At 45.9% G+C, this 27,536-nt stretch overlaps 1 pseudogene; it reads left to right on the top strand.

The window, feature by feature from the left end:
- LOC147696870 (dipeptidyl peptidase 1-like) overlaps positions 1-27,196 on the top strand; it is a 159,900-nt pseudogene extending 132,704 nt beyond the window's left edge.
- Positions 27,197-27,536: the final 340 nt, after the last annotated feature.

Genomic DNA, 27,536 nt, shown 5'->3' with positions numbered 1-27,536 from the left:
TTGACTTAGGTTTAAATGGGCTGATGTTAGCTCCAACTTGTGGAATGGACGCAGCTCTAAGTTCATCCTGAGTGGAAATTATATCCGGAGATAATGTGTTATCAGAAGCCAAATGGTGCAGCGCCAACAACGTTTTAGTGTCTTTAGCCGGCAATGTCGGAGGTATATTCACAGTCTCCATGTTGCCTGGCAATACGTTTTCATTTAAGCCTTCCGTAATGTTAAAGAATTTCTTGATTTTTAGTTTCCTGATGAATACGTAAACATCAACACAGGTTTTGACGTAATTAAAGTCAGATGCTGGGCAGGTAGTTACCCCCAGGCTCAACAGTTGTTTTTCCGCCTCCGTTAGGGTAACGGTAGATAAATTAATAACAGTGTTGTCACTTATGTTTTTTTGCGCCAATATTGTCGCTTTGGTTTTTTGGGCGATTTTCCGCTTTTTCCGGCGCTCGCCCCTCCTTTTGTTGCATCTGGCTCGCTTTGCTGCTGTTGCTGCCCCTTTTGTTGATGTTTGGTCCGAGGCCTTAAAGTCTGCAACCGATCCGAGACTAAAAAATCAACTTCTCCTCTTCCTCACGGTTTTAGAGAAACACAGGACTTATATATATATATAAATATACACATATATATATTTCAAAACTAAGAATTTTGTTCAAAGTTAAATACAGTTTTCATTACAAATTTACGTAAGTAAAACGATTAAACCTGTGTCCTTTAACGCACATACAATCCAATGGGAAGAAAAGTCAGAGATGAATAAAGTTAGGTACAGTCAGTTCCAGGGGTTTACCTTCAGGGTTCAGAGTTGTAGTGGGCTAAGGTCCAAAGTACTACCAGCAGCTTTGTACGAACTGCCTAGGTTTTACAGGTAACAGGGTGCTGGTGAGGTCGTAGCTGGGAGTGCTACGGTGCAGGGGCACCACCTCGAAACAGGCTGCGCAGCGAGCTTTGGGAACAAGTCTTGGAGCCCCCAAATGGGGGCTTACATCAAAAGGGGTCTTATGGAAAGGGTGCATGGCCGGCTCTTTAGTATCCCAGCCGGGTTGCCGGGCCACTCATGAAGTGGGTCTCAGTGATGCTGATGTCCCATGATGGCTGTTCAGTTATGGTACTGCGGGAATCTGGTCTGGACTCTCACTGTAGGTGTTTGGTGCATGGCGTCCGGTACCCCGGGGGGTTGGTGTCGCACGGCTCCAGTTAGTCCTAGTGTCTTCACACTCTGTAGGGAGACAGAACTGATCGTTCAGAGCATGAGTATAGGCTCCTGTTCCTCTACGGCATCAGTCGGACCGGGGAGCTTCAAGGTAGTGGACTGGACTATGCTTGCCGATGCTGCGGACTGCAGAGGAGTAGCTCATCTACTCCAAGGCGATTTTCAAACTGTAGACAGGTTACCAAAGGCTTTGGTAGTTCTTCAGCTCCACAGGACAAGTCACTCTATCAAGATTGACGAGAGAGTTGTGAGCAGGCTGGGTTTCACGCCAAAGGTTCTCAGCTCCTCTGCTGTCCTTGCCAGGCAGGGACACTTCTTCGTCCTTCTTCTCTTGAACCATTGAATCTCAATTCTTGGGTTCAGGTTTGCCGTCTAACTCTGCAATTTAGTGGCAATATGGCGAGCGGCAAGAAGTGGCCAATGGGCTTCATACATGTAGGGTGGCTGCATCCTCTTAACGACCCTTCCTGTGGGAAGTGGGCATAATCCTAAATCTAGAATGCTAATTCCATCGAAAATAAGAAGGAGGAATTAGAAAATTGGGGTTCACATCAGCTAGTCCTCTTAGAAGTAGTGCTGGTTTGATGTGGGCACACCTCCTAATCTTACAAATTTACTGCCTGTCTTGCTGCAAAAAAAGTGGGATCGGGACAGGGGCTGGATATTTCCACTATCTGGAGACACGTGGGTTGCATAACTAAGGTGGCAGGGCCTTTGAAGCTTCCTGCCCTGGAAGGCAGTTCTTGTTTGGAGAAGTTGTGATCACCCCTGCCCAGAGCAGACTTTCTTCCTGACCTCCAAGACCGAAGGCTCTATCTTCCAAGGGGGCTAGAAACTTGTTGGGGTAATTGGCTGGTTGAGACCAGTCAGAGAACACACTAGGAATAAGTCGTTGTTTAGGGGGAACCTCTGAGGTGCCCTCTGGGTGCATTTATTAATAGATCCAGCACTGACATCAGTGTGGGTTTGTTAAGATAAGGTGTTTGGCACCAACTACTTTGAGATACAATGAAGCCATCATACAGCTGGGAAATTTGTGATGACTAGTACCTAGCTCATGTTCTCAGTCGGTATGACTTCCCTGTGCACTGGTGGCATCTAAGGATGAACTTAAATGTAACTGGGACACATCCACTCATGTAGATATGCCCATACTTGGTTATAGAGCACCCTGCCTTGGGCTGTTAGGTCAGCTGTAGGGGTGACTTATCTATACCATATGGGTAGGCATGGCACACACGGTTATTTGCAATGTTTCAATGCACCTAGACACACTGGCTGCACTTTGCATGAGCTTGGTTAAAGAGCAGGGCCCATTAAATTCCGACTCTCATACCGCACCTTCAGCCTATGGTGCCTGGCTTCTGGGCGACGGGACGGGCACCAGCAGGCTATCTAAGAAGTGTGGACAGAGCCAGGAAAATGGAGAGTGGCGCACATCGACCCGATGGCAGCCGATTGGAGGAAGGTTGCTGCGAGCTAGACGTGGTTCGGAAGGCAGGCTGTGGCTCAACTGAAGGAATCTACGCGCCCGGCCACTGCAAATCCCCGGTACCAGAGCAGTGGTGAATGAATTGGGCTCCCATCCTCCATGTGATGCCCCCCCCTGGGACAGGGATCATTCTTCCCCGTAGTGCCGGCAAGCGGAGGTTACGAGGCCCAGACCACGTAGGAGGGTGGTGTGCCTTTTTGACTCAAGACATGGGGAAGCAGTGAGCGGCACTTGAGCAGCGGGCGGCATCCAAACAGCCCAGAGGGTAGCGCCATATAGTAGAGGAGACCGCGAAGCTTGGGCATCGCAGACGGGAGACACAGAAGCGGTCCGACACTGTTTAAGCGGCTACGATATTAAGAAAACAGGATGATCTGGAAAGGGCAACAGAATCATTTGATGCCACACATGGCTGATGAGCACACTGGTGGCCCCCCAAACGTTTGTCCAGAGATTGCAATAACAAACCATAAATGTCCAGAGATTGCAATAACAAACCACAATCTCAGAGAAAGATTGAGTCACTTCTCTGCCCCACGCCTCTTGGCACCAGCCTGGCATCCGGGCAGTCTGTGGTCTCTCACGAGCAGGGCTTCATCATGGTGGAGATCTATCCACCTCATCTACGCTTACACAAGGATAAACATAGGCACGGTCCTGACGTACCTGACTTTAAAATGGCGGCCTCCGCTGCCTTTGTTTCTCCGGCAGCCTCTATGACAGACCCCAGTTCCTTCTCTGATACCCAGCTGGACTACACAAAGCGCCGCCATCTTTGCCTACACATTGATTTCAGCAGCAACAGCATCCAGCGGGGATGTTACCCTGTTCGGGGAGTCCCAGCAGGATAGTCTATCCTCTAATCACTCAACTCCCTCTCTGGCTTGTTTCTTTGCCCTCCCCCTACCTTCTTCTTTTACTTCTATCCTCGTAGCCTATTCTAAACTGCTTTTCTCGAATGTTGAGACCTGAGCAACATGGCTGATTCCGGATGGAGTTGCTAGACAACTAATGAGGAGATTGGCCCTGGTTTCCCCCTCGACCGTCACCTACCCAGCCGGACATTGGACACAGTTCTTCCTCGTCTCCCTGCTACGGCTCCTTCTTCCCTCCCTTCCTATAAATTCTCTCAACCTTGTTGTTTGTTTTCTGTACATTATTACGATATTGCAACTGATGCAATTTGTAACACAATTTTCCTCTGTCGTAGCGCTCTGATACCTACAGATCTAGCCAGCGCCTTATATTAATTTTGATGTACCTCCTAGTGCAACGTTCCCCTGGTTAAGTGCTCTGATACCTCTGGGTCTAGATAGCGCTATATAACCATCGCAATTCAAATAAACTAAAAACAGTTTTTCCTGAACGCTGAGACCTGAGCAACATGGCTGGTGACCGGTGGAGCTGCTGAATAGCTAATGAGGAGATTGACCTTGGTTCCCCCCTTGACCGTCACCTACCCAACTGGACATCGGGCATAGGTCCTCCTCGTCTCCCCGCTATGACTCCTTTCTCCCCTCCCTTCTACGTTTTATTGAAACATTGTTTATGTGCACTGTACCTTACTATGCTCTTGTATCTGATGTAACTTGTAACACAACGATCCTAAATGTAAAGATCTTGTAGCTGATGTAACTTGTAACGCAACGATCCTAAATGTAAAGCGCTCTGATACCTTCTTGGGTCAAGTTCACGCTATAGAAAACGTTATAAATAAAATGAAATAAATAAATAAAATAAATTAAAAAACTGGTAATAAATTCAAGATACAGTATACCTCATTAGAGATACACAATAATTCAGCTCGACAACCAACTGAAGTTAGTCAAAATGTATTACAAAGCCACAAATAACTGGACATAAATGCATCTCAATAAGAGGGTGTAGAAGTGCAAAAGTAATATAAAGAAACCAAACCAGGAAAAACAGGTTGGCGCGGTGTAGCATAAAAAGGACAATGAATTCAGAAAAGAGTATCCCAGAAATCGGAAAGCAAACATCCAAGTTTTCTTGCATCAGGATTTTGCAGGAGAAAAGCATTGGAAATCTATCCCTGTTCTAAATTCTTAAGTGACATTCCCAAGTTGTTGCTGAGCAAAAATTTCCAAGAGTGTAAGATCATGTGTAGAGTAGAAGGATCACACAGAGAGGCAGGTTTACAAGAGAAATTCAGGTTTATTTATCTGAAGGAAGAACCCCTCCACAGCTCCACATCCCTTCAAGGTAACAGTCCTGATGGTTCAAACGAAAACATTCCATCACCTGGGAGACTGGGAGCAAGTAAACAATCCCTAGTTTCCATAACCTGTGACATCATCAGAAGATCCTGCTGTATGCTATGGCATGCAAGATACCACACAAAAGTTTCCAAGAAGAAAGGTGTCAGTGAAGGGGTCTTCCTAAGAAGTCTCTCCACCATTAGTAGGGTCAGGCAGCATAAAGCTAAAGCAAGGGTAGCATTCTAACAGTCAGGTGCACACTGTCAGAAAGGCAGAAGAGAATGGGAACCACTGTCTCTAACTTTTGTGCAGCACATATCCAAAATTGCACTTCAACAAGTAACCCTGCGAAGGTTTCCACGGTCTTCTCCATACACGTCCCTTTGCAACAATTTGTCGTAGGTTCCTTCACCTTCTCCGTTGAGACCAAAATCGTCTCCACCTTTTCAATTCCAGCAAGACCAACTGTATATTCTCCATTCCTAAAGTAGCTAAGAGAACAATAGCCCTACTCTTCTCTAACAGAAGCTTGTACACCTGCAATTTAAAACATGAGAAAGAAACGGCATTCTGCAACTTCAGGAAAAATACAAACATACGATTTAAGCCAACATAAAAACTGCATCACATTATGTTCAATAAGCGTCTATAATTGAACAACATGTTGATACACTTTTCTCTGAACTATGTTAATATACCCATTTAAAAGTCTTCACGTGCACGTAAACATAAAAGGAGCGTGAGGTTTCAGTGCATCACATTGCTATGAAACCTATGTAAGCATGTGTTACATTGTTTAAACAGTATCTCTACACCTAAGACACAAGCATTGGAGCCTTTACATCAAATCAATCAAAATTCTTTAACATGCATTGATTGGTTACTCTGTCTACAATCTATTTCATCGTTGACAGTGAATTATATATGGGTGCAAACTACAGACAATTATACTGCACCCCTAAACAGTACCCCAAGTAGGATACGAAAGTTCCGCTCTATCATTGGTGACATAAATTGTGCTGCAGCCATTAGGAACCCTCTTTAGTTCCAATGCCCTAGGTACAAGGGGGTACCTCTTACTATGGACTTACATGGAGCCTAAAGTGGTGCCAATTGTGGAACAATGGTACAGTTTTAGGGAAAGAACACTGGTGCTGGGGGCCTGGGTAGTGTGGTACCATCACACTTTAGATCAAATCTGAATCAGATACCAGGCAAAAAGTGGGGGGAACCATGTAAAAAAGGGACACTTTCCTACACCTGTCATTCAGCATTGAAGATGATCTATTCTATCAAGGTCATTGTCTTTCAAGTGCACGATTCCATTGTGAGCTGTTCACTAAAAGTGTGAATTGCCGGAGAGCATGCAAAAAACTGTCTATTTAGTGATTGATTCTGTTTCTAGCCAAATGCATACATTGTTGAGGTTAAGGTCTAACAGGCCTAGCACACTGAAGGTTAAAGCATTTCTCCCTTCGACAGTGATCCTGCCAAGCCTAGCCCTACTTAAAAAAGATCAAATTGTCTCTTGTTATCCCACCCCTTCAGGAACGTGTTGGCTCCTGGTGGCACAGTCAAGAAGTTCAAATGACTTCTATTTTCAGGCATGCATCCTTGCCTCAAAATATACACCTAAGTTAATTCTACATTCTGTATCCGGGCAAAACATCAAGTCAAGCTAATGAAACCTGAACCTAGAAGACAGATCCCACTGTAATATTCACCATAGTTGTCAAGCAGTGTTATAGCTGCATGTCCCTCGCTAAGCAGAGACCTGGGAGTCAACCAAACCTGTCAAAATTCGAAGAAAAAGAGGCTTTTCAAAGAAGCATTCAACTCTCACCCTAAAATTAATGGAATCATTATCCTTAACCCTGTCCAGAAAGGCGTATGGTCCCTCTAAATGACGTTTTTCACTCTCTCATCTCTCCAAAACACAAAACTGTAGATCCACGTGCATGTCTCTCTCTCTATCTCTCTCTCTCTCTTTCTCTCTCTCTCTCTCTCTCTCTCGCTTTCTCTCTTTCTCTCTCTCTCTCTCTCTCTCTGTGATGCAGGGAGGCTTAATTTCACAAGCCAGCACTATATAGAATATTTTTTTTAAACCATTAAATATGGGTGCCAGTCGCACAATCGGGCTGTACCGGCTGAAAAAGAATGAATTGCATGTTCTTTATTTAGCACAGCATTTTTTTCTCTTTCTAACGCAAGACTGTGGTTTTATTCCTGTTATCACGTTTGCAAAAATGCAACCCACGCCTGAGCTACTCAAATGGAGAGGGACTCGAATGTTGAGTGATTATTCACCAGAAATGCTTTAAGAAATAAGAAGATTCTGTTGGCTAATACTTACTGGCATCCATTAAAAAAAGCATGTTGTGATGAATACTTAATAGGTTAAATGACTGAAGCTCGCTATCACCTATTGGGCACATGATGACTCTTGGTCAGTATGTAAGAACATGTCTTAGTATTAATATGACGCACCACAACACTACTTCCTCATACCTATTAAGATGAGAAGATGGCCAAGCTCACAAGGACCGCCCTGGTGTTGGGCCCATCTCTGCAGCGAGCACATAAACCCACTGTGCTGTCTCACCACATTTTGGCCTGACTGCTGCACGTGATAACTTTTCGAATGTTGATTTGATGAATGAATTAAACACCACATAGGATTGGTGACTAATGTATTGTTTATTTCTGCTGACATGCACACATTAGGTTTATAAAATCTCGTTATAGAAGATTTGCATTCCAGTCAGACGGTGCCTGCCAGCTCTTCACAGCAATATTACACTATTGGAAATTAGCAACCTGGCCTCTTAATTGAAGTATAAAATTCAATTCCCTTATCTTCAGTATTTTAACGCACTGTGCCCCATTGAAATTGTATCCGTATTTAGATAGCTGTAAACTGCTACAATGGAAAAGAAAGAAAATTGAAATATGCATGTCGCTTAGTTAGACTTACTCCATCCTCCCACTTCCTTCCTGCTGGGGTGAGTGTGTGGAAGTGAGCGCTCTGAAAGGATTGCTGATGCAGCCCTAGCGTGTGAGCAGTCACGATTGAGACATCCTTCCAAATGTTCTCTAAATCCACAGATAAAAAATGTAGTAAGATCTGTTAGTGGCCTATTTCTAGGTCTCCCCAAAAATACAAAGAGACTGCAGGTTCCACCCAAAAGATGTGAACTGGCCTGGCTGACTTTGAAACAGCAAACCTAGCATAAAATACTATTTTTTTTTTCGGGAGGGCGGAAAAGAGAAAAGCCCTCAAATACCTGACCAACCCCTTTTCCTTCCATCAGGCTGTCAGACTCCTTTATTCTTACCGTGGCCAAACCTTTGCCCTTCTCTACGGTCTAACAGAAGTGAAAGCATGGACTGGCCTATGGAATGACCTTCCTGAAAAGTTCATACAGGCAAAAATCCCGACATCATTTAAAAGGAAACTTTAACATGGTCCGGCCTGTCTACATGCTCCCCATTTGGATGTTTCCCCCCTGAACCCATTCACCCCACCTGTTGGTGTCCCCTTCTTTTTCAGGCAATGTATAGCGGTTGTCCTCCACTCCTTCCACTATACATAAATGCGCTTTACCGTAGGCTCCCCTCCTCATTTGTTACCTATGCCTCTGAATGGGTTCTTTCTTTATTGGTTGTTGTACATTTTTGTTTTTGTGCTATGTATTTTTTCGCATTTTACTATGGATTCTATAATTGTTAGTTGCTGCTCCTGGGAATGCAGCCCATTGCACACAATGAATAACAAGCATGGAGAGTAGCTTGTACCTCTTTAATTTTAAACCCTGGTAAATGTGGCCATTCACAGTGAGTGCCAGAAGCGCTGTTTTTACCATTGCCAAAGCATTGGCCATTGAGCACAGCGGTGATGGAATCCTAATCAGCCAAACTCAGCAAGATCCCCACCCAACCATCATCTCTTTCTGCGCAGCCAACAGCTTTTCCACTGACATTTGCAAACTTGTTACCTAAGATTGATGGACACGGGGAAACCAAATTCTGGAGACAGAAGTATTTGAGGCCTGCAGTGAAACTTTACAGAGGCGTGTGGTTGAAAGGTGGTATTTAGCTAGTGGTGATTGCGTATGTAAAGCAATGCAGAAGGATGAACTGCAAGTCCTGCTGCACAAGCCAGAAGAGAAATTGCACAAGAGTGTTTATTCTTGTTTCCCAGGATACATCTAAAAACCCAACCATGCTGCCAAGTCAATTGCTTTAATGGGGCGTAAGTGTACGAAATTTGTGTAATTTTCTTTAGTGTATTTTACAACAAATGTAGGAAAATTTCAGCAACATTGTGTGATTATATGAAGTATAAATCCATAACTTAGTGCTATATTTAACGTGAAATGTGTCAGCAGATATATTTTTGACGCAAGGGTATATTTTTCACCCAAAAAAGTATTTTAAACAGCAGCTGCTCGCGGTCTGTTCTCATCCTTTCGCTGTATTTATTTTTTATGTATTTTTTTTTACTGCAAGAGGCATAAGTTCTGGAACAAATGTAACTCGAATTATGCTGGTGTGAGTTAAATTTCGACCAGGTCTACTCCTAACCACTCTCCATTGCTGACAACCATCACTAAAGAAAGAAAACAGGTGGAAAATCAGTTTTTAATTCAAATTGAGGACAAGTGAGAACAGAGAGGTCAGACTAAATGATAATTGTAGTACATTCCTTATATGCTTCACAGTCTAGTGTTTTTAAAAATGTATTCACTTTATCATTCTATGTTTGTACTTGTACCTGATTGTTCTGTTCCAAATCAGTTACTTTCCACTCCCGCTTGGAAGAGTCCGCTCTCGTCCTGCTCTGTGCCTGCAATAAAGGTTCCTGGATTTATTCACCCTGTCTGTTTCATTCACTTACTACATTTTGGCGACGATTCTCTTCGGACCCCTGCATGCAAAATAGCTCCTTCTACTCCTGGTTTCTACTTCTTTTGACGTGTGTCCAGAGCGCAGTGCACCCGGATGATAGCGGATGGCATTGACGCAACCGGAAGACGCGTCTCCTGTCCTCCAATCTTTGGAAGGGAGGGGCGGGGGGGGGGAGGGGAGGGTGAGCAGACCACCAGACAAGTATATGTGTGTGAAAAAGGCAGCTTTATTGAAACAGGTGCACATTAACAAATTAAAACCTCGGCCAATGCCTTACAAAACTAAACCTCACTAAATAATAACTTCCTTAATTTCCACCACCCCACCCCCACCCCTTAAACGTCATTGGCCACGCCCCCACCCGAACATTACATCATTACAAATCCAACAATGCAAACACCCCGCATTAACGTTTCAACTTATCAAACCCTCCAAACCATAAAACAAACTCCACAGTTTGCCCTCAAACCCCTCTTGGTCCCCCAACCTATGCAACCATCCAAAACAGTCATCATGCCCAATCCCCACTGCCGAATGTGCCAACCAAGTAAAAACCAACCACAAACTTACCAAGCCTGACAAAAACAAATAAACCCCCGCACAGCACCTGTTCCAAGCGACAAATATAACAGAAAACAGAGCCCATGTCCACTTGTTCCAACAAAAACGCCTAAAAAGAAGGAAAAAAGGCAGAAAAAACCTAAGAATTAGAAAAATAGTAAAAAGGCTAAAAGAATACCCAAAAGAACACGTATAAGAAAAACATACCGAAAAAGAGGGAGGGCGGGAGGGAAAAAAGTCTCTAAGCTACCTCCCGGCCACCAGGTCACTAAACCTAAAATGGTGGCCGGGGGGAGGAGCTGACAGCATTTATGCTTGGGCTACCTCTGGTAGGAAAAGCAAGCCCAAACTTGAAAAATGCCCGGGAGACTGCAACAACCCAACCCCCCCGCCTGACCCTCCCAATCTGCCGGGGGGGAACCTCCCTAAGGTCGGCTGCCCCCCCAAGCCCCCCCTGGGAGGGAGGGGCGAGGGGGGGGTGAGCAGACCACCAGACAAGTATATGTGTGTGAAAAAGGCCACTTTATTAAAACAGGTGCACATTAACAAATTAAAACCTCGGCCAATGCCTTACAAAACTAAACCTCACTAAATAATAACTTCCTTAATTTCCACCACCCCACCCCCACCCCTAAAACGTCATTGACCCCGAACATTACATCATTACAAATCCAACAATGCACACACCCCGCATAAACATTTCAACTTATCAAACCCTCCAAACCATAAAACAAACTCCACAGTTTGCCCTCAAACCCCTATTGGTCCCCCAACCTATGCAACCATCCCAAACAGTCATCATGCCCAATTCCCCCTGCCGAATGTGCCAACCAAGTAAAAACCAACCACAAACTTACCAAGCCTGACAAAAACAACTAAACGCCCGCCACCCAGAAAGCGGGGGGGGGGGAGAAATACACCCCCCTGTCTGCCCCCCAAAACAGTACGAATACACTAAAGACGAAAAAAGGGGCGGATTAACCAGAAAACTCCTGAATCTTCAAACAGCGAGACAAAACTTCACGCAACTCCAAAAGATATAGGTCCATACCCAACTGAGAAAGGTGAACACCATCATCCCAAAAGAACTCCACCGCATCATGCCGGATGTCACCATGCGACACACGACCAAAACCCAAATCCCTGCAAAACTTGGAAACCTCTGAGTTGATCTTTTTCCGCGCCTTATCAATTGCCTTGGGCTTGTTAGCTTCTCTCCAAGACCTCCTCGGGACCAATTCCGTCCAAAAAAAATGACAACCCGCCCACTGCTGCTTCAATAGAGAAAGATCCTTCTTTATTGCACGTAAGAGAACCACTCCCTTCACCCTACACAGATCATTTTCTCCCAGGCGAATAACTAAAACATCAGGACAGTGGCCCTAGCCCAACCAGGAATTAAGAGCAGGAATCAATTCGTTCCAACACATACCCCCTCTGCCTCTCCAAATAACATTGAAAAAACGTTCATTAAAACCAAGCAGTGATCCAAAATAGTTATTCTGTGCTTGAATCTGTGCCAACTTCACGAATAAATGACCCACAATCCAAATGGTCAGAGCCGTTGACCGGGGACCAGCCACCGAACCTGGAAAGAGAAAAGCAGTATCAAATTTTAAGACAAAGAGGATGACGCAAGCGCCTCGCCCACTTCAAGTCGTACATAGCGCTGAAAACACCTGGATGGCCAACGCCCTAAGCGCATGATATCTTGCCCAGACCAACACCGATTATGCGCCTCAGTCTCTGCCCCAATTCGAAAAGAATGAGTGCCATACTTCTTTTCATCCAGACCAATGCTCTTCAACGCTTTGCGTAGTACCATGCACAATTGATAATCAGTGACCCTGGCACCATCTGCATGCTGAAAAATGCCAGCTTCTATAGCCCCACCCGAAACAGTACACCATTTCCTGGCCAACTGCAAGGGACATGTTACAAAGGGTGAGGATGCTTCCAACCAAATCCCTTTACCTTTACCTCTTTGATCCGTTTTTGAACGATGCAGCCATACATGAACACCTTCCTCGGAGAAATGAACATCCCCCCACCCAACACCATTATTAAACTTAGAACCCAACAACTCCGAAACCCTGAATGCTCCAAAAACATCCACACCATGGGTGTGGAAAACAGGCAAACCTCAAAATCATCAGTACAAATAAAAGGAAGTGCCTCCACCACCCGGGCCAGAGTCTGCCAAGACAAGGGATTCCGAACTGACTGCTGTACATTGTGTTCTCGAGCCCACCCCTCCAACAGTCTCCTCCCTACTTCACCAGCTGAAGGAGAGTAACCCCAAAGGATTTTACCTATAAAGGATATGCCCGCTAACTTCCCAACAATAGTAACCCTGGATAACCCTTTATCTATCAAGTACAGAATAAATTGAACTACATCATCCAAACGCCTCCAGCCAGGTTCACGCCTGCGAGCTCCAGACGCCAAAAAGTCCCTCCAAGCCAGGTCATAAGCAGCTTGAGTAGATGAAGGCAACGAACCTACCACCAACTGTAGGACCCTGTGTTGCCGACCTCCCATAGGTGCTCCGGCATGTGTGTCGGTGTCCTGTCCGCCTCCGAGGCAAGCCCATGGAACCTCTCCCACTGCGAACGAGACAAAGCATCTGCAATGTCATTGTCCACACCAGGAATGTGCAGAGCCCTAAAACTGATGTCATACCTAAGGCACCCCAACACAAAAACTCGCAGCAATTTCAGAATCTGGGGATCCCTGTCAGACTGCTTGTTGATGATGTCCACCACAGCCCGATTGTCAATTCGGAAAAAAACCTTCTTGTGGGCTAACACCTGCCCCCACAGTGTCAAAGCAACCACCACTGGAAACCGTTCCAAGAAAGCAATGCTTCTGCCACCATCCTTCCACAGTTCCGGCCACTTCTCCGCGTACCACCTGCCTCGTCAATACTAACCAAAAACCATCACTGCCTGCTGCGTCTGAAAAAATTTGAACCTCCCACAGCCAGTCCTCCTCACGAGCCAAAGGAACTCCATTAAAGGAATGCAAAAAGGTGGACCACATCCGCAAATCCTCTTTCACCCCAGCAGCCAATCTCACACGGTGATGAAGTAAATGATGTCCTGAGAGTGCCCAGCCGCCTGCAGAAAGTTCTACCCGCTTTCACCACCCTGCAGGCAAAATTCAAATGACCCAACAGGACCTGTACCTCTTTCACTGTAACCTTTAGTTTTGCCAACATTGTCTGTAAAAGATCCAGCATTTTCACTTTCTTACCCTGTGGCAAACGAGCCTGCATAGCTCTTGAATCAAGCTCAATTCCCAAAAAAGACATGGTCGCGCAAGGACCCATGGTCTTTTAGGGTGCCAGTGGCACTCCCAAATAATCCATAAGTTCTTGGAATGTGTATAATGCTGCCTGACACTCAGAGGATCCCTGGGGCCCCACAAAAAAGAAATTGTCTAGATAGTGTGTGACAAGCTCCTGACCAGATCGGTGTGTGAAAAACCACTGCAAAAAAGTGCAAAAAGTTTCAAGAGAGCACAGGACATCGAGCAACCCATTGGCAGTGCTTTGTCCACGTACCATTTTCCATGGAAATGGATACCCAGAAGACACCAGTCTTCAGGATGGACTGGAAGCAGTCTATATGCAGATTTGAAGTCGCATTTTGCATTTCGGCCAAAGGACCCGCTGCCACCAGCAAATAAATGGCCACATCAACAGAAGAATAGGACACTGAAGCTGACTCTTCATCAATGAAATCATTCACTGATGCCCCTTCTCGCCATGATAAGTGTTGGATTAACCTATATTGTCCAGGCTCTTTTTTAGGAACGACTCCTATAGGTGAAATGATCAAGTCGTCCAAAGGCCAATCAGCAAAAGGGCCTGCCATTCTCCCTTCAAGCACTTCTTTATCTAGTTTGTCCTGCACCACTGTTTGAAGCTCATCAGCCGATTTCAAATTCCTGGACCAACGCCGCACACGAGGACCTGAATATCCCAATCTGAAACCTTCTCGAAAACCTGCTACCAAAATTTTTTGAGCTCTCACATCACCATACCCCGTCAGACTTTCAGCCAACTGGACCAACTTAACCGAAGTATGAGCCTTTGGGCCCAACTCCAGGAGCATTCTTCCCTGCTCTGTTTGCCTGGGAATGTTGGGAGGGGCCGGACGTGCCAGCACCCTGCTGTGACCACTGTTGCCCGCCTGTTGCTCCATGCCCCCAGCATTTGACTGATGGGTGTTTCCTACCACATTGGGAGCATTCATGTCGAAATCTGCAGAACTCCCTTGAACACAACCCTTTGTTAAAATCCCAACAAGCCCCCCCCTCCTGACTGTGTAACTGCTGTGCTTCCCACCCCTCCCCTGGTGGGCTTTCCTTGAAAGGGCCGATAAACTAACAGTAAGCCACTAGCCGTGAAAATGGTCTTACCACCCACTGAAACACCCATCGTGTGTTGCCAAAGATCAGTGTCGAATTCGCCCCACTTGGCATCAGGGTCACACACCATACGGGCCCTGAACTCCTCATCATATTGTGCCCAAGCAAAACCACTACCAGTGATCTGTGCTTTTCTGATAACATCCATATATTTAAATAAAGCAATGCAGCGCTCTGGAAACTTTTCGCAATACACACTAGCGTAAATTAAAAATGCTGACGTCCAGTTCTCAATAGTCAGCGGTACCATTGGGCGCTTAGCCAGCTCATACTCTTCCTCTTTTGAGCCTTCCTTACATCGCACCTCCCTATGTAGCAGATTCAAAAGCTCTACATACTCACCTTTCCAAATCCTTTCTTTAGTGGAAAGCATCAAATGGGCCCCTAAAGGCTTAGTCACACCCATATAGGGTAATTTCTTAATTTTCAATTCCTTGCTATGTAAAGGATCTTTTCCCTCCCCTATGGACTCAGTGTTCGTGCCACTCTCAACCTTGGCGGCCGCACTCTCCCCATCACCTGTACCTACCCCTTGATCTTTAACATAGCGCCCCTTAAACAATTTACCTCGTGTCTCACCCTCTAATGACTCACCCCCGGTCCCCACAGACACCATTTTTGGTTTGGCCCGTGGTTCACAAAGCTCACCTGGGTTTAACACGGGGCTTGCCCTGGCCCCGACCTCCATGCCATTTGGTCCGCATTGTCCACCCTCCGAGGAACCCTTCCTGCAGGGCTGCGCTCTCGAGTAGGTCCGGACGCCACCACTTTCTTTGCTTGCACCGCCACCGGTGCCTGTAAAATACTATGAGAAGCATGAGAATGCCCCCCTCCAGACACAGTATCACGCAGTTCCCCTTCCTCGGGGCTATCCTCATCATAGTCCAAGAGCAAAGACTCCTCCATCCGGGGAAAGCTTGACACCAACAATCTCTTATGAGCTTTACCAGGCTCTACCACACTAGATTGGGCCTTACCAACCCTTTGTTGAACACTCAAAGGGGGAGCCGACTGTACACGCCGGTACTCCCCAGACATTTTACTATTCCTGTAAAGATTTGCAGCAGACCAATCCATCCTCCGTGTGTGAAGATATGTAGGGGCCAGCGAGGTCGCGCCGGACCAGCATCTGCTGACCGCGCCGGGATCCCCCGACGGTACGGAATGTGCCACGCTAGGCTCCACCCTCCCTTCTCCTCGGTGAACATGGGCTGGACTCCGCCCTACCGAGTCTGCTGTCCCACCCCGGTCCCTAACCTGAAAAGAAAAAGGCTGGACTGATGTGCCGGGACCCTGACTACTAACCACACCGGGTCCAACTGACCCCCTTAACCAATCTCCCTGCATGATCCCTTTGTCTTGCAATCCTACTAGGAGGAGGGGAAGGCTCCACCACCTCCTCCCCACTGCTCCAATCCAGCATAGCCTGTAATACAGCCGACGCAGGACCTAGAGTTTGGCTTCCAGACGCCACCTGTTTCTGAACCACTACATCACGAGCCTCCATCACTTGACTCCCCAACTTAGGATTATGCAATTTAACAACCCGCCCGACTCCTTCTGAAAACCAAAACTCACCCTACTCCTGCCCCTACCAGATTCACGAATACCCTCAGACCATGAAGGAAAAACATCCAGTCCTTCCCATGACCCTGCTCCCACACCAAGCCCCTTTTTCACCACCCCCTTTGAAGAAAGAGAGCCTGCCTGCAACAAATTCATAGGAACCACCCTGCTGGACCCTAAGGAATAAACAGGGGAAGTTAACCTGCCTGTTTCCTGTCCCTGCGCCCCAAAAGACATATCTACCCAACCCCCCGTCTGTGCCCACTCCCCCTCCCCTACCGACCCACTCCTGACAGAAAGTACTTCACCCCTATTGGAAACTGCAGGGGAAAACAACAAAGGGCTGAATTGCCCCATTGCACCATGATCGAAAACTTCCTCTGCTGCTTGCACTGGTATCTGCTTTTGCCTCACAATAACCTCCTGTCCCCTCACAGACGAACAAACAGGCGATAAAAGAGCTCGCTTCTCTCCCCAACACACTATAAATTGGCACAGAGTCAGTCGCCGTGACCTCAGCAAAGGCATGCCCCTCTCCTTCAATCGCAAAGGTATTTAACTGAGGGAGCGACGGGAAACACGAAACGTGCACCCGCTCCTCCCCCCTCCCCGAGTAACAGCCTCCGATACTAACGCGGAGGCCGAAGCAGAACGCTTCTGGCCGCCGCGCTGAGCACCTCTCCTCCCCCGCTGCGCCGACACAGAGCCTGCCCGCACCTAAGCCGCCGGAGCATGAGTCAGCTCCCGCGCCCCCCCCCCGCAGTCAAAGCCCCCACTAGCGCGGGTCTTACCGGCACCAAAGACCGCTGGGCTTCATCGTTCGCCGCTTCTTCCATCTTCCGCTGGGCCGACTTCTTAATACGAGAGCGGCCACGCTCGCTTAGAGCCCCCGAGCGGGAGCGCTTGGGGGTGACACAGGCCGCCACCACAGCGGCAACACCGTCGGAAGCTTGACGGTGGGGCCGCGACAGGCCCTCAGTATTGCCAATAACCAAGTGCAGCCTCCCAGGTCACTGAGAAGCTGAATGGCTTCTAAAACCCTCTAGTCTTCAGCCGCCATAATTCTTGAATAATGACGTCGAAAAAGATGAGTTAAGCGCAACACTAAATTACCTCAGGACAAACAATTCTCTAAGCTACCTCTCGGCCACCAGGTCACCAAACCTAAAATGGTGGCCTGGGGGGAGGAGCCGACAGCATTTATGCTTGGGCTACCTCTGGTAGGAAAAGCAAGTCCAAACTTGAAAAATGCTCGGGAGACTGCAACAACCCACCCCCCCCGCCTGACCCTCCCAAACTGCCCTGGGGGGACCTCCCTAAGGTCGGCTGCCCCCCCCAAGACCCCCTTGTTGCAGTACAGCAAGCCATTTTCGGGAAAGAGGTACCCATTCCCTGTGACGCTCCATCGATGACGTGTAGATACTGTGGTTGCCGACAGTGATGTACTCTGCTCACTGCTACTTAGTGCGCCAGCGTTTCCACGACAACGGTAAGCACCTTCCCCAAGGAACTTCTTCCTAGCAATGCTTCCCTTAGCGATCCGTGCTTCGTTGATGCACTTTGCTGTTGCATGTGTCGTTAGCAACGCGAAACATCAATTCTGGAGTACGTCCTGCATCAAGACGCACAACGTCAGCATGGGCACGTTGTCTGCCATTTTCTTGGCTTCTCCACACTTCGGTTTCCCTGGCAACACTCCACGGGGTGATCCAGATTGCAAGGAGTTCACCGAGGCTGCCTTCCTCCTCACGCCGGAGCATCGGATCTGACCCTCACAGCGATATACATGCCTGTGGTATATTGCAGCGCATCTGGCACTGCTGACATCCTTTTGAAGGTATTTTTCGCTAATTCTCGCTCGCTCATGACTTTAACTTTCATGCCCTGGATTTCCTTACTTAAATCCTCCTGGTGTTGACTTTCCTCCGGATCGTCAGCTACAGTCCTTTATTCTCCTCCTCACTTTTTCATTCATACCATAACATGTCTTCTGCACACCAGTGGCGGTGGGTCCATTGGGGGCGTTGCCCCACTGATGCCACGGCCCAAAATTGTTCTTTCTAATTCTCCGCCGCTAATTCCAATCAGGACTCCTGATTGGAATTAGCAACTCTGCGTCGGAGAAGTAGAACGAGGGTGGGGGCGGGCTGCGGCAGCACTCAAAAAGTTGAGTGACAGGCTAGCAGCGCACTAGAGACATTTGCAGTAGTCCCAGCAACAGTGCGCATGTTCATTTGTGGGCTGATCATTTTTATGGTCAGCCCGAACATGCGCACTCTAGGCTGCATATTAGGAGAACCAGGGTTTGATGCCGCATCCCCCGGTCTCCTAATGGGCAGAGAGTATCCATGCCCTCAACCAATCCTGTCGGTGCTGCTTGAGCAGCATCAGTAGAGGGGTTGGCACGCCAGTGACGTCGCGGCTGTTCCTGTTTGCGCTTCCTGGTCGGGGGTCCAGTGCTCTTCAACAGTCATGCAGAGTTGCAGAGGCGGCGCTGATCGTTAAGTTTTATTTTTTAATATTATTTTAATCTTACATATACGCGCCCCTGCACGTATATGTATATGTATTTGTGTTTATTTATGCCTGTTGTATTTTAGTCTTTGCAGGACCAAGGGATGTCTGCTTTGTGGAGGCAGAGAGCACTCATGTTTGCTTTTGCCGTGTCATAAACAGAGCTGGCCTTCAGGTGTAGAGGCGGAGGGGCCCAGGGGGAGGGAAGGAATGCTAGGGCGATTTACATCTGTTCTGCAGCCTCGCCTGACAGCCTTATAGGCTGCAGAGTCAGACACTGATGCAAGCCAGTCTGGGAGCCGTCAGGTTAACTTTTTAGCCACAGAGGAGGGAAACGAGATTACGAATATTGAGCCACAACACACTTCAAGCCTCATCTCCAGCCCAGCAGTCTGTGCTGTCTAACTTGCCCCCGCACGTCCTCCCCTCCACTGGAGGCAAATGTCAGAGCTTCAGCGGCAGAGGACTTTTGTGCCTCTGTCGCTGGTCCGTGTGTGCCATTGTCGGAGCACTGTACTGTGAAATTAAATCCCACCTTAAGAGGTGCATGCTTCTAAGAATGTGCTATTTTTAAATTCGCCACGTCCCTTAATGCACAGAAGCATTGACTGCCCCAGGTGTCGTATGTTTAGCTTTATTGTGGGAGTATGCCACCGTTCGTAATGTGGGTGTGTACACCTCTTGGTGCTATATTATGGACATGGGGCTGCTAGCTATTTTCCATTGTATTTCATGTTTCCTTTTTCTTACCCTCATAATGGCGTGTTTTTACCTGGATGTGCTGACTTTCCAGACCAGGAAACACCATTTCCTGAGATGTTTTAATGAATGATGGGATGGCCATCTATTACATACGTTTTCCTTTACCATCGCTGTTTTCTGAATATTAAAAAAACACAGACGAGCGACGGTTTCATTCGAGCATTATTCAGCTAATTTGCTGATGAAATGTAATGTATTTTAAATATTTAGTTTGTTTCTTGTGTTTCTTGACTGACAACCAGGTTTTCCAAAACGCTAACTTTTGTCTTATTTTAAGTTCAGTAAAGGCCTCTGGATTGATGAAAAGAAGGCCTGGGTACTCAAGGCTGTGTTTGTAATCTTGGCTGTACCTTTCATGGTTACAACTCACCCTGCACAGTAATGCAGAGTACTCAAAGTTCCTGTTGCAAAGCCCTAACGTGCAATGCCTAATCATTGTTCAGAGTGACTACTGCCATAAAACGAGGCATAAATATCTTGTGCTGTTTGTCTGTGCCCTTGGTTACTCTTTACTTAATTGCCCATATTTGACTAACCCTCATCTCGGCCTCCCCTTTGCTACCAGGACACTAAAGAGATTATGCTGCATGGGCAGTACATGATTTATCCATTAATTCCTGCGAGAGGCTTAGTGGCTGCGTTCTGACTCCTTGGCACGGACCATGCTGCAAGATCAAGTTGTTGAGTAAACGAATGCAGTGGATGAACATGTAGATTACTTCATTTGTAAAGTTCTGCATACAGCAGAAGCCACCTCAGTGCGCTTTGTGTGCAGTGCACAGGGTTAAATGGGAAATATGGGCATAAGTGATGTTGGTCGGATGTGGTTATAGGTGTTGGGGCCTTGGAATGCCCAGGTGGGTCAGTTGACAAAGTGGTCAGATAGGTATAGGTGGAGGATAACGTGAGACCACCCCAGAAATACAGAATAGAGTGCAAACCCCAGTTTGTGCCCAACTCTTTCTTAGACCCTGGGCACGAAATGCGCATACTTGAGGGATTTGTCCCCAGGTCAAGCCTAGCGCGGTTCAGAGCAGAGCAAGGAGTGTACCTGTCCTGTTGTGACCTCGGAAAGGTCTCTTTATTTCCTATTCTTCCTTAGTAGCGAGCAGTGAGTATCGGTCAGAGACACTGGCTTAGGAGGGTGATTGTTACCAGATTCACAAAGGACAGTCGGAGTTGGTGCACCCCTGGTGAAGCTGGGGAAAATTATGGGAATCCGGTGACTACAAAATGTATGGAGTGGCTAGCACTATTTCGGCTTTCTGTACTACATCTCTGTAAATCAGGAGTCTTCATGCCTTGCACTCACTGCTATCTGAAGTGCTTGAAAGGTGAAAATGGTGGAAGACAGTCTGTGTTCCTTGTGAACTTGTTGATGGAGTCTTATAAAAGCCAAATTTCTTTGCATTAAGGTCTCATGTTAGCGGTATGTGACTACATGGACCCCAGGTACTTCTTCCGTCTTTTTAAGTGACTAGTCCTCAACTGACTCAAAATATGTACAGTAACTAATGAAGTGCAGTCCTGAGGGCACCTGTGAGCAGCTATTTACTTAACTGGTGGAGCTGTTTAATTGGCAGCATATTAAGCAAATGTTTTCTTAGCTCCGCAGGACTCATGTGATTCTGCATTTCTTTGTCTGCCATGAGAGGGGAAGAGATTCTGGTATCACATTCTAATGGAGGAATGATACGAAAGAATATTTGGAAGCTAAAGTGTGGTGGGACAGACCTTTCGTATAACTTGTGTGTTAATGGGGATGTACTTTTCTTTCCTGCAGACTATAGAGACTACAATGCTGAACTACACCATGAACCATTGTACTGTTTTAACAGAAATCAAAGTTCTGTGGAACTTTTAATGACATCATTGCATGTTTTACTGCGTGGTGCATAATAATTTCCGCAGGTTGTACTGGGAGAGCATTGCTGGTTGATGCAGATTCTTTCTGTAGTAACATGGTTTTCTATGCATATATTACCTGGGATAGTATTGCTGTTGATTCAAACAATGAATGTTTAAAATGCACCATTTGCCAATCTTTTTTAAATTTCTTTCTCAGCAGAGGGACTCTCCCTAGACCCCAGGTTTGTCCATTGAACTTGTTCACATCACTAACTAGTGTTTTCTATTGGAAAGGGTAGAGCCAAGCAGTCTTGCTTAGTACCCTAGCCCTCTTCAGAAGTCAGGAGAACCCCCAGAACCTCACTTATTGCCGTCGATCTCGCTCGCTGCGCTTGCTCGCATACGTTGATTCATTCTGCATACGCCTCACCAGTTTCAAATTCCACCAGCCGCCACTGCATATCTCTGCACATATCTCTGCATATTTCTTGGCACAACCCGGACCTCCTAGCATCCCATGGGAGGATTGGATACTTATGTTTGAAAATTACTTAGATGCTTTGAAAGGACACGATTTCTCTGCCAAAAGGAAGAAAGCCCTCCTCTTAAGAAATTTAGGCAAACAGGGGCAGCTTTCGCTAACTTACCCAGTTACTTCAGGCTAACGGTCAAGTCATGCCTGATGAATACAAAGACGCAATCTGTAGATTGGAAGTAAGGTATGCCAAAGAGGAGAACTTAGTAATGATCAGATATAAATTTTACACGCAACACCAGAAACAAGGAGAATCCATTGATTAATTTATTTCCAGACTTACAGAACTGTCCATTAAATGCAAATTTGGTACAATGAGAGGCGAACTAATAAGAGACCAACTTATTGTCCAAAGTAATAATAAGAAGATTCAAGAGTGACTCTGGGTGGTGAAGAACCCTAACCTTAAGACTGCCATTGACTTAGCCAGAGATGTTGAATAATCCGAAGGGTGAATGAAAGAACTAGAAAGAAGAACTATCAGTCATGACATTAACAAAGTTTCTTTGCAGGAGTCTTGAGAGAACGACCAGGATGATAATGTTTCATGCACCATTGCCGCAGTTAAAAATAGAGGGCAATTTCTAAGGAAGCCCTTCAACCCTAGGTCTTCAGGCATCAAAATGTGTAATAGGTGTGTAGACGTGCACACACTTCAGACTCAAAATTTAGTTTTGCTTTGAAGCAGGAAATCTTGAAATGTGGTCGCATGGGTCATTATGCCAGAGTTTGCCGAAGCAAATTTCATTCCACAGTACCTAGTGTACAAGGGGCTGGAAATACTGATGACCTCGACGGTGACGGTGACGGTGACAGAATTTTAGTGCTTGAGTCGGAAGAGGTCTCTGTGATGATGAAGGAAAAATAGACCTAAGGCTACATTTTCTATAGACGGATGCGATGTGTGCTTGATGATTGACACTGGATCAAAATTCACCATTGTCCCTAAGCACCTTTTCTAGGAGAAGTAGGACAACACACTGCTTCTCCTGAAAGTGGGGGGGGTGGCTATCAAGGCGAGTCAATAGATATCTTGGGTTATTTTGAAGCATACATTATTTTCTCTCACAGGAAAATTCAGGGCAAAGTTAATGTAGTGGAACATGGCCCAGCTATCCTAGGGTGGGTACACCAGTATGACTTACGTATTATAGTCAATCCAAGAGCTCCCATGCAGGTCATGGTTATTAAAGATTAAAGTTTAGAGAGTATCATCAAGGGGGCAGACAATTTTTTTTAGAGAGGAGCTTTGCCAGCTCAAAGGGTATGCCCATTGCATCATACTCCAAAAAGATTCTATACCCGTTCAGCACAACGTCAGATACGTACCCATTGTAGTGAAGGGAGAAGTAAAAAATCTCATTAAAGAAATGCTTACTGTGGGAGTCATTGGGCCAGTGGAGGCTTCTCCCTGGATTTCTCATGCAGTAATCACTAAGAAGGCTTATGGCAAGTTAGTTGAGATTCTGTGTCGACTTGAGATCGTTAAACCAGTGTGTAGTAGCAGATACCTCTCCGCTCCCCAACATTACTGAGTTAGTAACCACCCTCTTCCAAAGCATGGTCTCCAATATTTTCAATGGGGTAGACAACACAATTTACTTTCAAGACAACATCTTGATCTATGGTCAATCAGTAGAGGAACACAACGCCATTCTCAGAATTGTTCTTGAAAGATTGGCTTACCCTCCGCAAAGAGAAGTGCAAATTCCTCGTCGACAAGATCGAATATCTTGGTCATACCATCAGTGCTTCAGGGGTCACACCAAAGAAAAGCTTGTATAGTACCATAGATTTGGCCATGCCCCCTGCAGACAAGGACCAACTACAATCATTTATGGGCCTAATAGAGTACTGTTCCAAATTTGTAAAAAATTCTCTGACAATACTGCTTATTTACGAGGTTTTCTCCAGAAGGGGGTGAGTTTTGTATGGAATATGCAACACCAAGAATGTTTTAACAATATCTAAAAAGATATTTGCAAAGCTAATGTCTTGTCTCCTTTTGACGTGTACTGCAAATCCATCCTTACGGTGGATGCAAGTGCCACTGCGTTAGGGGCAATGTTATCCTAATGTAGAACCGGGCCCAAAAGGACAGTGGCTTTTGCCTCCAGGACATTCACCAATTCAGAAAGTTACTATTCTGTTATCAAGAGGGAGGCACTTGCTGCATCATGGGCTACAAAATACTTTTGAACTTACTTGGGGGTACCAAATTCCTTCTCAGACCCAACCACAAATTCTTAATCAGAGTTCTTTCCCCTGGTGGTACTGGTAAAGGGTCCGCAAGACACTCTAATTAGCATCTAAACTCCAAGAATTCCAATATCAGGTGGAGTACATTCAAGGCTGGTGGAACGTCCAGGCTGACTGTCTCTCCAGAATGTTGCTTGGTTGGAAGTCTGTGCTTGACCTAGCCACCTCTGAAATTGATGAAGATATTGCTGTAGCCTCAATAGATGATGCTGTCTTTGTGGTTGAAGGTGTGTTTGATACTAACAATTGGAAGCGTGAGATGGTGAATGATCACACCCTATAGGAAGTAGTCAAAGTATTGAAGTCCAGTCCTAGAAGGGAAAGTTGTCTCCCAGTCTCAGTCCGCCCTTACGCCAAAATTCTAGATGAGTTGTCGTTAGGCAGTGATGGTGTGTTATCAAGGGTAAGTAGATCATTCCACCATTTGGCATTAGGAGGAAACTTTTAGCTTTGGCCCACAACGGTCACCTTGGCCAAACTCTCACACAACGTCGCCTAAAAAATATTTTCTGGTGGCCTGGTCTAGATGCACAAGTGGTGGATTGGGTAGAAAACTGCCCTGTGTGCAAGGAGGGGGAAAAGAGGCTAAAGATGGGTTGCAAGTCTAATAGTACACACATTGAGAACCCCGTGTGCCCTGGCACAGCATTTGCCTTGATTTTATCGGTCCCATGGGAGAGCTTCACGAAAAAGACAGATTTACTATTATGGTGATAGATGTTTTTTCCAAATGGTTGGTTGTTGAGTTTACTAATGACATAACCACTGAAAGTACCATCAAGTTCCTGGGTGAATTGTTTAGACAATGCACTCAATTAGTGTAAAGGGATATGCAAACCTTTTAACAAAATTGTCTCCCATCACCGCACCTCTCTTTACAAAGCTCAAGGGAACAGCTTGTGTGAGATGGCCAATAACGTGGTGAAAGGGATCATCCAGATGCATCTGCTAATGGCTTGGCACTGCGCAAAATGGTAAATGAAATGCTTTGGGCTTACCAGACCACTCCCCTTGTTGACGGAAGTAAGTCACCATTTGAGTTAATGAGGGGCAGGACCCCTGGCTCAAAATTGGTTCCCACTTGGAAGAAACAGATCGTTACTTTACGTGGTGTTCCATCTGAACCCCAAAAGGTTTTGGATATCCCGTTGCTTCAACGTAGGTGACCTAGGCAAGATCAAAAGTGGCAGGGTTGGGAGAGGCCTTTCAAAGTTTAAAGGGTCCTTGTCTGTCCAAAAAGTTCTTAATCACTTTGTCATCTTAAGCAATGGTGAATGTTGGAACTTCCGACTAGTAGCTCTCTACCACAGAGGCGGTGTGCACCACAAACAAAGTAAACATGTGGACAATCACTGTATTAGCAGCTATGTCCTAGCTCAAGAACCTGAGGACGTCTCACACCTGAGGATGTCTGGTATGGCCCTTGGTGGGGGAGATCCCTTGATTCCTGTGGGTCCGCCCTCTTGCAAACAGGTACTGTGCACACGTGTAAGGATAAACAGTAATAATACAGAGCAATTTGCAGAAACACAAGATGACACCGGTTGTGTGATAAACATGTTGTTTATGTGAACATTTTCTTCATGAACATATATCGCCAGCCGACACGTGTTTCGTCAACAGGAGGATACCTCTGACTCTTCAGGGCTGAAATTGCGAAGGGTACGAAGCTAAGAACCGGTGATAATTCCGACCCGGTCAATGGGTAAAGTCAAAAGCAAAGGTGCAGCATGAGCGGATAAGGGGAAAGGACACAGAAGGGTCTTTCTGTATGGCCAGTACCTTATGCATAGCAGGTCGTGTCATTGCTCCTCTCTTCAATCAGGCGAAAAAGAGGAGAGGTCCGTCCTCTTGCTGTTCACCTCCCTCACAAACCCCTGGTTCTGTTTCAGGTTCTGGAGGCTCCTGTTCTTCCCGCTCTCTCAGGTTCCGCAGACCATCGGTTTACCTCAAAGATTTTGTGTGTTAGTTTTTTTGTTTTGGTTTTTTTTTGTGTTTTTTTTCCTTTTCCTCTCTACAGTTTAACATATTGCCATTGTTACTTTGCCTTCGGAAATGGAGAAGATGTGTAGTACATTCCTTGCATGCTTCGCATTCTAGTGCTTCTAAGAATGTATTCACTTTATCATTCTAGTTTTGTACTTGTACCTGAGTGTTCTGTTCCAAAGCAGTTACTCTCCACTCCTGCTTGGAAGAGTCATCTCTCGTCCTGCTCTGTGCCTACAATAAAGGTTCCTGGATTTACTCACTGCATCTGCTTTCATTCACCTACTACAATACTACATTAGATAAATGAAAGGCCTCTTGGATATGTTCATAAACTTGTGTTCTAATATTTTCAGGTTGTGATCGAGGATTTCCCTATCTTATTGCAGAAAAATATGTTCAAGACTTTGGAATCGTGGAGGAGGAGTGTCTCCCTAACACCGCCTTCGAATCTCCCTGCAAACTTAAAGAGGACTGTTACCAGTACTACACATCAGAGTACCAATATGTTGGAGGGTTTTATGGGGGGTGTACTGAGGCTTTTATGAAATATGAACTTGTAAATCATGGACCTTTGGCAGTATCTTTTGAAGTTTCTTATGAAATTCTGCATTACTGAGGGGAGATTTATCACCACACAGGACTGCAGGATCGCTTTAACCCTTTTGAGCTGACGAACCACGCGGTGCTGATGGTAGGCTACAACAGAGATGATGCTTCAGGGGAAAGCTACTGGATCATTAAAAATACTTGGGGGTTTTCCTGGGGTGAAAATGGTTATTTCAGAATTCACAGAGATATTTATGAGTGTGCCGTTGAAAGCATAGCCGTAGCTGCGAAACCTGTACCAAAACTTTAAAGAGGAGCTCTCAAATTTCTACGGTCACTGTTTTTAGTAGGACACAACATTAATATTGTAGATAAATAGTTAGAATTCCATGATGCAAAGTTGATACTCTATACAGGAATGGAAAATGCATTTCACGTGTCAAGAACGTGAATACACAAATAACTTTTTAGAATTTCATTGTGGCACAATTTTTTAAGCAAGGAGAAATGTCTCCAGATTTGCAAGACCAATCAAATCTGGGAATGACTACATCTGATTTATAGAATGAGCAATGTGCATGAAAGGCATATTGAGTATATCTCCATATGCTTAACCTATCTATTAAATCCTAGATCATCAGTGATTTGCTGAATTAAGCAAGCCCTACAAATTGCTTGATTTGTGCA

Source organism: Lissotriton vulgaris, chromosome 8 (assembly GCF_964263255.1).
Source record: "Lissotriton vulgaris chromosome 8, aLisVul1.2, whole genome shotgun sequence".
In the NCBI taxonomy this organism is placed as follows: Eukaryota; Metazoa; Chordata; class Amphibia; order Caudata; family Salamandridae; genus Lissotriton; species Lissotriton vulgaris.
Note: the sequence above shows the minus strand (reverse complement) of the source record. Positions and strands in the feature narration are given on the sequence as shown.